Source organism: Anomaloglossus baeobatrachus, chromosome 10 (genome assembly GCF_048569485.1).
Source record: "Anomaloglossus baeobatrachus isolate aAnoBae1 chromosome 10, aAnoBae1.hap1, whole genome shotgun sequence".
In the NCBI taxonomy this organism is placed as follows: Eukaryota; Metazoa; Chordata; class Amphibia; order Anura; family Aromobatidae; genus Anomaloglossus; species Anomaloglossus baeobatrachus.
Window position 1 is genome coordinate 163503287 of NC_134362.1, and position 16180 is coordinate 163519466.

The window sequence follows — 16180 nt, forward strand, 5'->3', positions numbered from 1 at the left end:
TAAAAAAAAAAAAAATGAGATTTTTAGCAAATAATTGATCAATTTTTTGAGCCACCCCTGCCAACGTCACGGCAAATCTCAATAGGGGAGTCCTACTCTATATTCTGTATTTCATGTGCCATGCGGCCTCCTAGATAAAGTTAAAAGCAGAACCATAATGGAGCACACATACCTGTAACCTGTATATATAACAGCTTCTATGTTGCAAAAGAGGCAATTGTGGATAGAGACCAGCCCAGGTCCCAGCATGTGGAGCAAGCTCTACACATACCAGGACTATATCAGAACTGACCCTCCCAGTGCCAGACAGCAACCATTGTATTACAGTACAGTTGGAATAAATCTGTGAATTTGCACTTTTTATATGATGCATGCCATTTTCAGATCGTGCTGGCTCCTTTTTCTCTGTTATGACTGTAGTTATGCTACAAATGTCTGGTGGCTGGTCACCACCATGCTATGCACGCCTGATCTTGGTTTGCAATATATTCCTCCTGTTGGTAGCTGTACACATTCAGTTGCCTCACCCCTTTCCACAGGCAGTGCTAATTAAGCACCATACTTGGATCTGGTCCGCCTTTATCAATGGTTGCTGTCTGGCACTGGAAGGGTCAGTTCTGATATAGCCCTGGTATGTGTAGAGCTTGCTCCACATGCTGGGACCTGGGCTGGCCTCTATCCACAATTGCCTCTTTTGCAACATAGAAGCGGTTATATATACAGGTTACAGGTATGTGTGCTCCATTATGGTTCTACTTTTAACTTTATCTAGGAGGCCGCATGGCACATGAAATACAGAATATAGAGTAGGACCCCCCTATTGAGATTTGCCATGACGTTGGCAGGGGTGGCTCAAAGAATTGATCAATTATTTGCTAAAAATCTCATTTATATTACAGTACAGTTGGAATAAATCTGTGAATTTGCACTTTTTATATGATGCATGCCATTTTCAGATCGTGCTGGCTCCCCTCTCTCTCCTTTCTAAGGGGGCGGTTCGTGCGGCGTCACAGCGACGTTACACGGCAGCCGTCCAATAGTAGAGGAGGGGCGAAGATGAGCGGCCAGAAGATGCCGCCCACCTCCTTCCTTCCTCATTGCCGGTGGATGCAGGTAAGGAGATGTTCGTCGTTCCTGCGGTGTCACACATAGCGATGTGTGCTGCCGCAGGAATGATGAACAACATCGTACCTGCAGCAGCAACGATATTATGGAAATGAACGATGTCTCAACGAGCAATGATTTTTCACGTTTTTGCGCTCATTGATCGTCGCTCATTGGTGTCACACGCTGCGATGTCGCTAACGGCGCCGGATGTGTGTCACTAACGACGTGACCCCGACGATATATCGTTAGCAATGTCGCAGCGTGTAAAGCACCATTAAGTTCTTTCATCACTTGCTATGGAACGTAAATACAGCCCAGCTCTTAATATACGTTTTTTAATCTATGGTTTTGTTGAGTGGCCAGAGGCATACACCGCTCAATAAATTAAAACGGGTACCAATCAGAGTGCTGACCAAAGTCTCTGCCGCTAAGTGTTAAGTACAGATCTTGGTGTGTTATACATATACAGTAGGGAAAAAAAGTATTGTCAGCCACCAGTTGTGCAAGTTCTCCTACTTAAAAAGATGAGAGAGGTCTGTAATTGACATCATAGGTGACCACAACTATGAGAGACAAAATGAGAAAACAAATTCAAAAAATCATCTGCTCATATGATTTTGATGGAGAAAGTGGCAGAGTGGGTAACTTAATTACTATCCCGGGCAACGCTGGGTACTACAGCTACTATATATACACTACAGTTCAAAAGTTTGGGGTCACCCACACAATTTTGTCTTTTCCATGAAAAATCATACTTTTATTTATCAAATGAGTTGCATAATGAATAGTAAATATTGTCCAGACATTGACGAGGTTAGAAATAATGATTTTTACTTGAAATAATAATTTTCTCTTTCACACTTTGCTTTTATCACAGAATGCTCCTTTGCAGCAATTACAGTTTTGCAGAGCTTTGGCATTCTAGGTGTTAATTTGCGGAGGTAATCTGGAGATATTTCACCCCATGCTTCCCCCTCCCACAAGTTGGATTGGCTTGATGGGCACTTTTTTTGCACCATACGGTCAAGCTGCTCCCACAACAGCTCTATAGGGTTGAGATCTGGTGACTGGGCTGGCCACTCCATTACAGATAGATACCAGCTGCCTGCTTCTTCCCTAAATAGTTCATGCATAATTTGGAGCTGTGCTTTGGGTCATTGTCCTGTTGTAGGATGAAATTGGCTTCAATCAAGCGCTGTCCACAGGGTATGGCATGGCGTTGCAAAATGGAGTGATAGCCTTCCTTATTCAAAATCCCTTTTACCTTGTGCAAATCTCACACTTTACCAACATGAAAGCAACCCCAGACCATCACATTACCTCCACCATGCTTGACAGATAGCGTCAGGCACTCTACCAGCATCTTTTCAGTTGTTCTTCATCTCACAAATGTTCTTCTGTTTGATCCAAACACCTCAAACTTCGATTCGTCTGTCCATAACAGTTTTTTCCAATCTTCCTCTGTCCAATGTCTGTGTTCTTTTGCCCATATTAATCTTTTCCTTTTATTAGCCAGTCTCCGATATGGCTTTTTCTTTGCCACTCTGGCCTGAAGGCCAGCATCCCAGAGTCGCCTCTTCACTGTAGACATTGATACTATTTAAAGAAGCTGCCAGTTGAGGACCTGTGAGGCATTGATTTCTCAAACTAGAGACTCTAATATACTTGTCTTGTTGCTCAGTTGTGCAACGCGGCCTCCCACTTCTCTTTCTACTCTGGCTAGAGCCTGTTTGTGCTCTCCTCTGAAGGGAGTAGTGCACACCATTGTAGAAAATCTTCAGTTTCTTGGCAATTTCTCGTATGGAATATCCTTCATTTCTAAGAAGAAGAATAAACTGTCGAGTTTCACATGAAAGTTCTCTTTTTCTGGCCATATTGAGAGTTTAGTGGAACCAATAAATTCAATGCTCCAGATTCTCAACTAGCTCAAAGGAAGGTCAGTTTTATAGCTTCTCTAATCAGCAAAACTGTTCTCAGCTGTGCTAACATACATGCACAAAAGTTTTCAAGGGATGCCTAAACATCCCTTAGCCTTCTAATACAGTTAGCAAACACAATGCACCATTAGAACACTGGAGTGGTGGTTGTTGGAAATGGGCCTCTATACACCTATTAGTAACACAAACATTTCCAAGAGGTTCATGGTATGAGATATAATATCAGAAACATATTGGACCTCTCCTATTTAACTAGTATCTGAACAGGAAAAGAATTTGGAGTTCTTGTGTCAAAAAACGTTTTGTAAAAAAGTCAATTCTTTATTGGACATCAATATCAAAACATACTTAAATCGAATACAGTTATATGCAAATATTTTACATAAGAAGGACAAGGAGGAAAGGGGTTATGCAGTGCCCCAGCAAAAACAGGTGAGATGGCTACAAAAATGGAAAAAGGGGGGTTTGCATGTTAACCCTCTATGAGCATAGCTTGAGACATCATGCAAAGTGCCTAGCATGTATTAATAAATAGAGAAAGTCACAATGAACTCAAATAAAGTATGACTCAAGCTTGCTTACCCATTCAAACAGGAATAACCCCGAGATTAAGTGCCCACCAGTGCCACTAAAGACCTTCCAACGCGCATTTCGCGTGGGTATATCACCACTTCCCTGATCTACCCATGTACAAAAAAATAGATGCATGCAATAGAGTCATGAAGTGTATGTAGTTATTCGGATAGTTCTGCGATGTAAATCAATGTAATAGAAAAAATTCATGGGTAACATTCCTGAGAGCGAAGTGCACATTAGTAGTAAAGTGCTCTTGTGCCTCTTGTATTATTTACCTGCAGTACTGACTGTGATATAGCTGTATAAATAGATACTAAGTCATGAGGTATATGTAGTTATTCAGATAGACCTGCAATGTAGATCAATATAATAGAAAAAATTTTCATGGGATAACATTCCTAAGAGCAAAGTGCATATTAGTGGTGAAGTGCCGTTGTATTTTTTACCTGCAGTAGTGGCTATAGTGTAGCTGTGTCGTCCCTCCACCCTGACGTACGTTTCAAATAGCTTTCTGTCCCTCCTATTTTCAAGCATCACTATGCATTTTTTTTTAAATTAAAATTGTTTTAATTATTTTTCAATAAAAAATATTTTAAACTATTACTCACTGTGTTTGGGTTGGAGTTATCTGTACTCTAACAGGTGTTGTTAAATCTAAGAAACAGTAGCATCTGCTAAAGGGAGTTTACTGCAGGCAGTTAGTTAGTGAGCACAAAAAGGTAGTTTCTAGTACACTGCCTTGAAAAAGTATTCATAGCCTGTGAAGTTTCCACATTTTTTCACATTACACCCACAAACGTAAATGTAATTATTGGGATTTTATGAGATATGCCAACACTAAGTAGAAAGTATTTGTACAGTGTAAAGGAAATGATACATGTTTTCTATATATTTGAAAAATATAAATCTGAAAATTGTGATATGCATTTGTATTCAGCCCCCTGTAGTCTGATACCCCTAAATAAAATCCTGAGTGAAAAAATTACCTGTAGAAGTCACATAATTAGTAGATTGAGTCTCATAACGATAGCTGTTTTGTGAAGGCCTCAAAGGTTTGTTTGAGATTATTAGAGATCAAACAGCATCATGAATACCAAGGAACACAGCAGACAGGTCAGGGATAATGCTGTGGACAAGAGTAAACATGGCCTCTCTACACAGTTTTTTTATGTCCCTCACATATACCACTTACACGGTATTATATCCCCCACACATCCCCCTTACACATTATTATGTTCCCCACACAACCTCCCTACACAGTTTAATTTTATGTCCCCCACATATCCCCTTTACACAGTATTATGTCCCCCACATATCCCCTTTACACAGTATTATGTCCCCCACATATCCCCCTTACACAGTATTATGTCCCCCACACAACCTCCCTACACAGTTTTTTATGTCCCCCACATATCCCCGTTATAAGACTAGAAAAAAGAAGCGTCGATAGAGTATTACCAGATGACAGGAGTAATATATAGAAATATATTCACTCACCTATTGTGGTTGTGACAGTCACAACCACTGCCAAGCATAAGTTAATGGCGTCTGCCGCAGCACCACGTGGATAAGCATTCAATCAGAAGAGAAGGGGTTAATGCCGCGCATCAGCCAAATGAAGATGTAGAGTTGTTGATGAATTAATATCTTTTTATTTCTTAGGTCTACGCGTTGATGATCTAGTCCTGAGGAAGAGGTTTCAACCTCAAAATGCGTAGACCTATGAAATAAAAAAGATATTAATTCATCAACAACTCTACATCTTCATTTGGCTGATGCGCGGCATTAACCCCTTCTCTTCTCCTGTTTGAATACATATCCCCATTACACAGTATTATGTCCCCCACACATCCCCTTACACAGTATTATGTCCCCCACACATCCCCTTACACAGTATTATGTCCCCCACACATCCCCTTACACAGTATTTTGTCCCCCCATACATCCCCCTTACACATTTTTTTTATGTCACCCACATATCCCCCTTACACTGTATTATGTCCACCACATATCCCCCTTATACAGTATTATGTCCCCCAGACATCCCTCTTACTCAGTATTATGTCCCCCACATAGCCTCCTTACACAGTTTTATGTCTTCCACTCAAAATGATGTCTGCACACAGCCCCCATGCAGAATTATATCCCCACACAGCTTTTTTACACAGTATTATGTCCTACCCCGTCCCCCACACACTGAGGAAAAAACAAAAAAAACACTAAGGTCACTCTGTTCTCCTACAGATCTGGTCTGAGCTGTATACAGAGGCACTGCACTCAGATGCACAGGTTCAATGATGGAGGAGGGAGCCATCCTGTCCTTGTTCCATCATTGTTTTAACCATTATTTGGATCCCAAGGATAACACGACCAATAGAGATGAGGCGTCAGGCAGTGATGCCACTGCATAAACCCCTTTTACTCTTTTACTGTCCCAGTCCGTGAGCTGCACCATAACAGCCAAAGGACCACATGTGGCCTCCGGTACCACTTTGCCCACATCAGCTCTAGGGCTAATTTCACAGATTTACATCTTTAAAGAACAAATATAATTAATTAAGGGAAGGTATAGTTGATGACAAGTTCCCATTAAACCTATAGCAATAAGATTTGGAAGCCTGTATATGGCCCCCTTCACACATACGTGTCTCCGGTACATGTGGTGTACGTTTCCACACATACTGGAAACATGGACATACGTAGTCCCATTAAATTCAACGGGTATGTTCATACGTCCATGTTTTGACATGGGCTCTGTGTCCATGTGGAGCACACACATGTTCATGTGCTCCACATGGCGGCATGTTCATTTTTGGCCTGCAGCATGGATGTCACACAAACCACACACTGATGGGATCTGTATGAAATCAGTGTGACACATACCGGAGGACATTTTACTGAAATTAAATGGAGTTTTATACTTACCTATCTCCAGCGCTGCTGTTGCTTCCGGGTCCCGCTCATTATGCCTCATGAATATTCACTGCACTGACTGCAGAAAATCTGGTAAGAAGGGAACGTTCACTTTATATCTATAGAACTATATAACTATATAAGTTCACATTTGCAGAGCTGCCTTATAATATCCATTTAAGTAAAAGGTAATACAAATTGCCCGGTATGAAAACTGCTTTAATATCGACAAACATTCCGGTGTTCATTCTCTAAATAGGCATCCAGGGCAGAAGACATTTCTCACTCACTGGTTAGGAACTATTTTGTGATTTATTTATCTTCTCTCTCATTTCGCACAGTTTTTTTTGTCATCCCTGATGTAAAATACTTGAACTAGACGTCTTTGATGGAATAAACTCTTACAAGTGTAAAATGAAAAATAAATGAATGGAAACAATAGACATTGTGTGTGACGAAAATAAAATTCACAGCAGTGTTAGATTAGAACAGTTTCCCCGATGCCTTACATTTTTTTGTATATTATACAATATTTCAGGGCTAATTTTTTTTGGGTGGGTTGGAACTTCTAGATTACGTTAACCCTTCATCTCTCTAGAACATCATGGGCTACAATTATAACTTCCCAAATATGTAGGTATTATTTGGACATTAAATACCAGTTCTATTTGGAATTAAAGGGGTTGTCAAAGAATGTAATTAAGTGACCCCTGACATATAAATCAAATGGCATCTTTAGTAATGACATTAGTAGTATGCAAAGTTTTTGAGGGCATTTTAAGGGATGACATGCAAAAATATATTGCAGAAAATAATATAATAACTGACAGCATGGATTCATGAAAGATAAGTCGTGTCTAACCAACCTGTTGGGGTTCTATGAGGGGGTAAGTGCAAACCTGGATATTGGTAATGCAGCTGATGTGATTTATTTCGACTTTGCAAAGGCATTTGATACTGTACCACATAATAGCCTTATACTAAAGCTCCGGAAGCAAGGACTAGTGGAAACTATATGCAACTGGGTAAGGAATTGGCTAAAAGATAGGAAACAAAGAGTAGTCATAAATGGTATATTCTCTAAATGGGCTATAGTCAGCAGTGGGGGCCTCAGGGATCTGTGCTAGGACCGATTCTTTTTAATCTCTTTATTAATGACCTTGTGGATGGGATTGATAGTAAAGTGTAAGGGGCACTTTGCACACTGCGACATCGCAGGTGCGATGTCGGTGGGGTCAAATTGAAAATGACGCACTTCCGGCATCGCATGCGACATCGCAGTGTGTAAAGGCTGGATGATACGATTAACGAGCGCAAAAGCGTCGTAATCGTATCATCGGTGCAGCGTCGGCGTAATCCATGATTACGCTGACGCGACGGTCCGATGTTGTTCCTCGCTCCTGCGGCAGCACACATCGCTGTGTGTGAAGTCGCAGGAGCGAGGAACGTCTCCTACCGGCCTCACTGCGGCTTCCGTAGGATATGCGGAAGGAAGGAGGTGGGCGGGATGTTTACATCCTGCTCATCTCCGCCCCTCCGCTCTGATTGGCCGCCTGCCGTGTGACGTCGCAGTGACGCCGCACGACCCGCCCCCTTAACAAGGAGGCGGGTCGCCGGCCACAGGGACGTCGCACGGCAGGTGAGTGTGTGTGTGAAGCAGGCGTAGCGATAACTTTCGCTACGCCAGCTATCACCACATATCGCTGCTGCGACGGGGGCGGGGACTATCACACTCGGCATCGCAGCATCGGGCTGCGATGTCGTAGTGTGCAAAGCCCGCCTAAGTCTTTGCTGATGACACCAAACTATGTAGGATATTAAAAACTGACCTTGATAGTACAATATTACAAATAGATCTGGATAAGATGTCAGAATGGGCAGATACTTGGGAAATAAGACTGATAAATGTAAAGCAATGCACCTAGGACGGAGTAATCCTATAGCTGCGTATACATTAAATGGAAGTAAACTCGGGACTACAGAACAGGAGAAGGACTTGGGTATTCTTATTACAAATAAGCTGAGCAGCAGCTCTCAATGCCAGGCAGCAGCTGCTAAAGCAAACAAGATTCTAGGGTGTATAAAAAGAGAGATTAGATCCCAGGATACCAACGTATTGTTACCCCTCTATAAATCACTTGTAAGGCCACATCTGGAATATGGGATCCAGTTTTTGGCTCCGCCGCATTTTAAGAAAGACATACAGAAGTTAGAATCAGTTCAAAGGCATCTAACTAGACTACTACAAGGAATGGAAGGCTACATATGATGACAGGTTGAAAAAGTTAGATATGTTTAGCTTAGAAAAAAGACGTCTCAGAGGAGCTCTCATAAATATGTATAAATACATGTGTGGTCAATATAAAGGACTGGCACATGACTTATTTCTTCCAAAGACAATACTAAGGACCAGGGGGCACTCACTGCGAGTGGAAGAAAAGCGATTCCGACAGCTAAATAGGAAAGGGTTCTTTACAGTTAGAGCAGTCAAACTGTGGAATGCCCTACCACAAGAGGTAGTAATGGCCGATACTATAACAGCTTTTAAAAAAGGGCTTGATGATATCCTCAGTACACACAACATTGCTGGTTATAAGTGACTTAGGGACAAAATGTAGAACTGGTGGAGGAAGGTTGAACTAGATGGACTTAGGTATGTTGCAACCTATGTAACTATGTAACTATGTAACTAATCTTGTCTGAGTTACGTGTCAAGCTGACTTGAATTTCAATAAATACATATGTCAAAACATGTATCTCAACTGACAGAGGAAGTATATCATTAGCACACATACCGTAACAGCCAGAGAAGTGTGTGATTGAGCACAGATGACTGAGGCTGGAGAAAAACTCCTTTGTGGTCAGTTAGCTGAGGAAAAGATTTATTACTTCTCCTCTCCTACAATTCTCTGGCAACTTTAATATCTGTGCTTATAGAACGGCTCCTCTGGCAGTTGAGACACAGGTCTTATGAGCCCTGTTTCTTCTAGCTGCAGCCAGTACTGATATATGACAAAGACACGCTGCCTTTTTAATTTCATAATGATGAGCATTTTATTACCTTCAAATCAGAATTGGCATCAACCAGAGCGACCCAACTACACACATTTACTGGTCAAAGTCTGACCAAAAGTGGTCTTTGAGGAAGACTTTCATCCAAAAGTTATAGTTTTGATATGGAAATAAGGTCAAAGATTCAACTTTTGTTACAGTCGCTGAGGGGTGGCGAGTGTCGGGGTGTGGACCCACTGGGCCGTACACCCTACACCCCTGGTAGGAGCTAACCTGGAACTAACCCCTATACAAGGATTGTCAGGCGCAGCACCAAGGGGCCTAAATGCATGGCAGCCAGTACTAGGGGATTTGGCTCTGATAGACTGGGGAGTCTCTGATGTCTTGTACAGGTGTGCTTAGATGTGGCAGCACAGAGGTGGAGCCTCGGACGTGGCAGGACAGAGGTAGTAGCTCAGACGTGGCAGCGTGAAGGTAGTGGCTCAGACATGGCAGCATGGAGGTAGAGATGATAACAAGCTCTGGAAAGAGACACAACTTAGCAGGAACGAGTCACTGGTACAAAACACAAAGGTGCAAGGTCAGACACAGTAACGCGTATGGGACCTGAGAACTAGCAATGCACGGATGATAGGCAACATTGCTCAGGCACTACTCCTAAGGAGAGGCAGGCTTAAATACCTTCAGGGTAATAGCTGACCTCAGGGATCACTTCCTGGTAATAGGACACTGGCCCTTTAAGAAAGGGGCGTGGACCCGCACACCTATGGGCACTCCCAAAAGGCCTGCATGTGGCCTGGAAGGAAAAGGAGGTCATGGCAGACCTCGTAGTGAAGGGAACTGGCGGACAGGTAAGGAGAGGGGCGACCCCGTCGTAGCCTGGGAGCGGGAGCGTGCGGTTGTGCCACAACTATTCATAAAAAAACATAGAAACTGAAGTACAGAAAAATGACAGCTCTGCATCTTTTTCATACCTACGTAAAACATTTGCAAAGTACTGGACATATTTAGCACAAACATTTTAGACAAGTGCTCAAAAAATGCTGAAATGTAAAATATATTTCAAAAATAGAAATGAGAAAGGGAATCTGTAAGCAGTTTTTTGCTATATAATCTAAGGCCAGCATGAGGGGGTTAAAACACAGAATTCAGCAATGTGTCACTTATTAGATTTTGTGCAGTTGTTTACTTACAATCAAGGTTTTCTCACTTGTTGGTTATCACTTTCTAAGAGTAGGTCTCATACAACTGCAAGGCTGACCACGCCCCATTCTTTGATGAGCAGCTTACTGTAAATAGACAATGTACACAGAAAGCTGCTATGTGGGTGGAGTTCACTTTCTCATCTCTGCTTAATGATAAATCTAAGAACTCTGTGTAATTGCTGCACGTAGCAACTAACTGAATTATTGGAATTAGGGTCTCTGAAGATGCGTTGAGAACTCGAAGGGTAACTGCGAGTAGCAGAGGGGCTGGAGATGTGAGTGGTAAGGTGACTACAAGAGATTTTTCACATTTTTTAAATCTTTTGATAGTCCTTTATGCTTCAGAAAAAATGGACACCAGTGAAAAACAAAAAAATTGCATTTAGCAAATGTAGATTTTTATAATGTTCCAGTAGAATTAAATTCTACTCAAATTTTTGAAATCTACTCAATTTTTGAACAGTACTAATGTATGTATATATATATATATATATATATATATATATATATATATATGTCAAACAGTGTAGACCAGCTCACTCCTGTGAACCACCTGGAACCTCAGCTAACCTGGTTAACTCCGTTGTGCCCGGATTAGGATGTAGGAGTCCATCCATACAAATGTGAACAATGGCAGAGCAGAATCCAGCAATAACGTGAGCAATCCAGGATGCTGTTAAAATATTTTTTAATTTTTTAATTTAAAAATTAAATAAAATGAAATACTTTTTTTAACAGCATCCTGGATTGCTCACGTTATTGCTGGATTCTGCTCTGCCGTTGTTCACACACATATATATATATATATATATATATATATATGGGATTTCTTGCCTTATAAATGGGGTTGGGACCATCAGTTGTGTTGTGCACTGTGTTGGTGGATACACAGCTGATAGTCATACTGAATACACTGTTAGAATTTGTATTATGGCAAGAAAAAAACAGCTAAGTAAAGAAAAACAAGTGGCCATTATTACTTTAAGAAATTAAGGTCAGTCAGTCCAAAAAATTGGGAAAACTTTGAAAGTGTCCCCAAGTGCAGTGGCAAAAGCCATCAAATGCTACAAAGAAACTGGCTCACATGAGGACCGCCCCAGGAAAGGAAGACCAAGAGTCACCTCTACTGCGGAGGATAAGTTTATCCGAGTCACCAGCCTCAGAAATCGCAGCTCAGATTAGAGACCAGGTCAATGTCACACAGAGTTCCAGCAGCAAACACATCTCTAAAACAACTGTTAAGAGGAGACTTTGTGCAGCAGGCCTTCATGGTAAAATAGCTGCTAGGAAACCACTGCTAAGGACAGGCAACAAGCAGAAGAGACATGTTTGGGCTAAAGAACACAAGGAATGGACATTAGACCTGTGGAAATCTGTGCTTTGGTCCGATGAATCCAAATTTGAGATCTTTGGATCCAAACACTGTGTCTTTGTGCGACGCAGAAAAGGTGAACAGTTGGACTCTACATGCCTGGTTCCCAACGTGAAGCATGGAGGAGGAGATGTGATGGTGTGGGGGTGCTTTGCTGGTGACACTGTTGGGGATTTATTCAAAATTGAAGGCATACAGAACCAGCATGACCTCCACAGCATCTTGCAGAGGCATGCTATTCCATCCGGTTTGCGTTTAGTTATACCATCATTTATTTTTCAACAGGACAATAACCCCAAACACACCTCCAGGCTGTGTAAGGGCTACGTGACTAAGAAGAAGAGGGATGGGGTGCTACGCCAGATGACCTGGCCTCCACAGTCACGTCACCAGACCTGAACCCAATCGAGATGGTTTGGGGTGAGCTGGACTGCAGAGTGCAGGCAAACGGGCCAACAAGTGCTAAGCATCTCTGGGAACTCCTTCAAGACTGTTGGAAAACCATTTCCGGTGACTACCTCTTGAAGCTCATCAAGAGAATGCCAAGAGTGTGCAAAGCAGTAATCAAAGCAAAAGGTGGCTACTTTGAAGAACCTAGAATATAAGACATATTTTCAGTTGTTTCACACTTTTTTGTTAAGTATTCCATTCCACATGTGTTAATTCAGAGTTTTGATGCCTTCAATGTGAATCTACAATTTTCAGTCATAAAAATAAAGAAAACTTTTTGAATGAGAAGGTGTATCCAAACTTTTGGTCTGTACTGTATATATATATATATATAAATATATATATATATATATATATATATATATATATATATATATATATATAAAAATACAGATATAGAAATATATCTATTTTATTTTTTTATATACATTTATTATTACAAAACAGTGTTCTCTTTATGTCTATTGTACATTAAAGCCAGCATAGAGAAATCTAAGGATTCTTGGAATGTCTTATTTTGATAACCATGTTTGTCTTGCAGAAGAAGGCATGAATAATAATTTCGGAGGAGTGTAGAAGACTGTGCCTGAACTTCCTGAATATCATCAGACAAATCTGGAATCAAAAGCTTTATAGTCCACAACTTAGGAATTATTGATAGGGGTTGCAGACTATCTCTATGTTCACAAACAAAACTAACGGAGAGCACTGGTTTTGATGTCTTTTGAAATGTGTCTAAAGGTGATTAAGGGATTGAAAAAGAGGTAGCCTGACAAGAATTTAATCTTTTGGCCTTTACAGCGTATTGAAGATTCTTGTGGTCTGTATACCGTAGGTTCTTATGATTATCTCATAAAACTTTTCACCTACTTTCCATGAATACTACTAGTTTTAGAGGAAAATATGGAAAAATACTACTGCAACGTGTAAAGGCAAAAAGCATTAGTAAATGAAGCTGAGAATTTTTGAATTACTAGCCCAACATATTTCAAAAGCTTTGTTAATAACATTATAGTCCTCATTAATCAATATAAGATATTAAATAGGTTGGCCACTAATTTAACATTGATGACCTTCATTAATGTCTGTGCGGTAGAGTGGACCAAAGTCACACCTGAGCAATGTATGCTACTAGTTTCTCCATACATGAAGAATAATCTAATAAATGAAACAAAAAATTAAAGAGGTTGGCTACTATTTTAACATTTATGACCTATCCTTAGGATGTCTGACACCCTCCACCCCCGCCGATCAGCTGTTTTTAGTGCCAGTAAGCAGCCAGAAATGCTCAGTTCCAGAGCTGACCAGTCTTTTGATAGCGTCAGTGGCCGGGTACTGCACATCAGTCTTCCATTAAAATCAATATGAGGCGAATGTGTAGCAGCCGGCGCAGCCACTATCAGTTGATGGTGACCGCCGGCACCAAAAACAGCTGATCAGTGGGGGTATGGGTTGTCAGACATTCTAAGGATAAGCCATAAATGTTAAAATAATGGCCAACCTCTTTAATTTTTGCTTTCATTTATTAGATGTAGATCAGATACAGCAGATGAAATAAGTATTGAATGCGTCACCAATTTTCTAAGCAAATATAATTCTAAAGGTGTTATTGACATGAATCTCTCACTAGATATTGATAACAACCCATCCAATCCACAAATGCAAAGAAATCAAATCATAAATGTCCATAAATTTAGTGGGGGTGTAAAAATCAGAAATGACACATGGAAAAGTATTGAACACATTTACTGGAATTTACTTCATACAAAAGTCTGTTGCTGATGACAGCTTCAAAGACACCTCCTTTATGGAGAAAGTAGTAGCATTCATTGCTCAGGTGTGACTTTGGACCATGTTACCACACAAAGACTCTTCAAATCCTGAAGATCCCCTGACTTCTTATATGAACTCAGTTCCTTTCATAACTTTTCTATTGGATTCAGGTCCAGTGATTGACTCAACCATTCTAGCAGTTTTCTTTTGATGAAACCAATTGAGAGTTTCCTTGAGTATGTGATTGAGATAATTGTCTTGGTGAAATGTCCACCCTTAGGCCGGCGTCACACGCTACGATATATCGGGCGATATGTCGTCGGGGGTCATGTATTCCGTGACGCATATGTGGCATTGTTTGACATATCGTAGCGTGAGACAGCTACGAGCGACTGTTAATGAGCAAAAATACTCACCTCGAGTTGCTCGTTGACACATCACTCATTTTCATAAAATCGTTCATCCTTCTGCGCGCCGGTTGTTCATCGTTCCCGAGGCAGCACACATCGCTCCGTGTGACACCCCGGGAATGACGAACACAGCTTACCTGCGTCCTGCCGGCAATGCGGAAGGAAGGAGGTGGGCGGGATGTTACATCCTGCTCATCTCCGCCCCTCCGCCTCTATTGGGTGGCCGCTGTGTGATGTCGCTGTGACGCCGGACGTCCCTCCCCCTTCAGGAAGAGGATGTTCGCCACCCACAGCGAGGTCGTTTGGGAGGTAAGTATGTGTGACGGGGGTTTAACGACTTTGTGCGACACGGGCAGCAAATTGCCCGTGACGCACAAACGACGGGGGCGTGTGTGATTGCTCATGCGATCGCACGATATATCGTCCTGTGTGACGCCAGCCTTATTCATTTTCATCATCCTGGTAGATTTTTATCAAGAATGTCTCATTGTACATTTGTCCATTCTAGAGATGAGCGAACCGGTCCCGGTTCGGCTCGAGGTCGGCTCGCCGAACGGGGGTCCCGTTCGAGTTCGGCTCGTCGAACGTTCGACGAACCGAACTCGAACTGCATAGGAAACAATGGCAGGCAATCACAAACACATAAAAACACCTAGAAAACACCCTCAAAGGTGTCCAAAAGGTCACAAACAACTCACAACACATGGGAAAGTGACAAGGACATATACTCATGTGAAAACAAAAGAGCTGGACAAGGAAAAAGTGGAGGAGACACAGATATATGAGTATATGCAAGGAAACATCGATTCCATTATTGTGCAACTTGAGCCCTGCTCATTTTAGGCTTCCAATCTTGATAAATTGCCTGAGCTCGCCACGTACGCCTTGGGGATCTTGTCGTGTCCTGCAGCCAGCGTTCTCTCGGAACCTGTCTTCAGTGCTGCTGGGGGTCTGCTGGCAGATAAGCACACATGTCTGTCCACTGACAATGTGGACATGGCTCTCAGAGGACTTTTCTTCCCCTGGGTCAGCCAGGGGAGGCGAAAGGCACGCGTATTTTTGAGAGTGCTTCATGCAAAGCATCTTTTTCATTTTGAAAAGGGGGGTCAACTGATGCCAGTCAAGTGGGGTGTGTGTGGCCCAATTAGTGGAAATGAGGGAGACTGTGGTTGGAGTCCCCTCGCTGTGTTTATAAAAGAACCAAGATGAACAAGTCATGGCTCTCAGAGGACTTTTCTTCCCCTGGGTCAGCCAGGGGACGGGAAAGGCACGCGTATTTTTGAGAGTGCTTCATGCAAAGCATCTTTTTCTTTTTCAAAAGGGGGCTCAACCGATGCCAGTCAAGTGGGGTGTGTGTGGCCCAGTTAGTGGAAACGAGGGAGACTGTGGTTGGAGTCCCCTCGCTGTGTCTCTAAAAGAACCAAG